The sequence below is a fragment of the Odontomachus brunneus genome, unplaced genomic scaffold (genome assembly GCF_010583005.1).
Source record: "Odontomachus brunneus isolate Ranch 3 - 2012 unplaced genomic scaffold, Obru_v1 Obru_scaffold_335, whole genome shotgun sequence".
NCBI lineage: Eukaryota > Metazoa > Arthropoda > Insecta > Hymenoptera > Formicidae > Odontomachus > Odontomachus brunneus.
Window position 1 is genome coordinate 27,928 of NW_022639785.1, and position 1,711 is coordinate 29,638.

The window sequence follows — 1,711 nt, forward strand, 5'->3', positions numbered from 1 at the left end:
ACGCGTTACTTCGATTATAACAAATACTTATCGAGAGAGCTTTACGTTTAAAAATGCAACATCTAAATGAGCGTGAACGAATATCTATTTTGATGATGCGTGGATGGGGTGATCGCCATAGATCTTATAAGGAGGTGGCTCTCTTATTCAATGAAACTTTTCGATGTGGGCAAATCGGCATTTCTAAGTCTACAGTGGAGCGTACTGTACGACGCTTTGAGGAAACAGGTAATGTTAAGAATCGTGCAAAATCAGGTAGGCCTGCTACAGCAACAAATCCCGATAAAGCGTTAGACGTTTTGTCGTCCTTTGTCGAAAATCCTCACAATTCTATTCGCGATATAGCACAAGAAAACGATATCGGTTTAGCGTCAGTGCATAAAGTGCCCTGACTGTTCAGCAGCATTCCTTGCCCTTATCTCAGTTGCTATTGCAGATACTACCAGGCTTGCTTGCTTCTCCCTTCCGTTGAAGATATCCGGACATTTGTTTTTGAAGAAGTCCTCAAAAATGATCCTATGTCCTTCCACCTGAGGTCTTTAGACAAAGGGGGGGGGGGGATAACGTTTGTAGACCCAATGATTTCCAAAAGGAAATCTCCCCAAATCCCCAACTTGGCATTTACCCTTCGCCTTAGGCGAAGGTCTGCAGGAAAAACTATAATCAAAAACCTGCAGGCAAAGTGGACTTCAAAATCTTCAAATAACTTCAGCGAATGAAGTGAAGACGAATTGAAGAAAACAACTTCATTCTAGTCCCACTGCAACAAACAAAATAGAAAAGAAAAGAGCAAATGTTCAACCACTTAAACTTATTTACAATAAGTAAATTATTTACAATCGGGCTCAGATAAAATTTTACTCAATGATAACGAAAATAATCAATTCCTTCCAAAATAAGAAGTCAACCTATCCAAATGGACTATCTTATTCTTATGTTTTTTAGAACGGCGAATGCAATAAACTACATCATTAGTTCTTTTAACTACTTCAAAAGGTCCTTCCCAAAAACTTTGTATAATAGTTTAGGAGCTTTTCCCAAATTCCTACGAGGAGCGTACATACTTTTTCACATTCTTTAAAAGATAACCATCTCGTATTTTGATCATAGCGCATCTTAACCTTAGCACTTTTGACTTTCAAAGAATCCCTAACACACTGATGAATTTCATTCAACTTTTCCTGTAAATTGAGAATGTAATTGTTCCCTAAATAATTACTGGAAGGAGGAGAGCCACAAAACAAATCCAAAGGCAACCTCAAATTTTGACCAAAATATAACTCTGCAGGAGAGAATCCTGTTATCTTATGCTTAGAAGTCCTATAAGTCAATAAAAACATGGAAACCCAACGATTCCAATCTTTCTGATTCCCTGAAATAAACTTAGATAAATATTGAAGAATTGTCTGATGTTGACGCTCAACTTGGCCATCCGACTGTGGATAAAAAGCAGTAGTTCTAGTTTTTCTAAAACCTAACAACTTAGACAATTCCTGAAACAATTTCGATTCAAAATTTCTATCCTGATCAGTGTGTAATTCTAAAGGCACACCATGTCTCGAAATTATTTCCCTCACAAAAACTTCCGCCACCGTACTGGATCTAATATTCTTTAAAGGAAAAGCTTCTACCCATTTTGAAAAACAATCAACTACCACTAATAAAAACTTATTCCTACAAGAAGTTGAAGGCAAAGGACCCAAAATGTCCA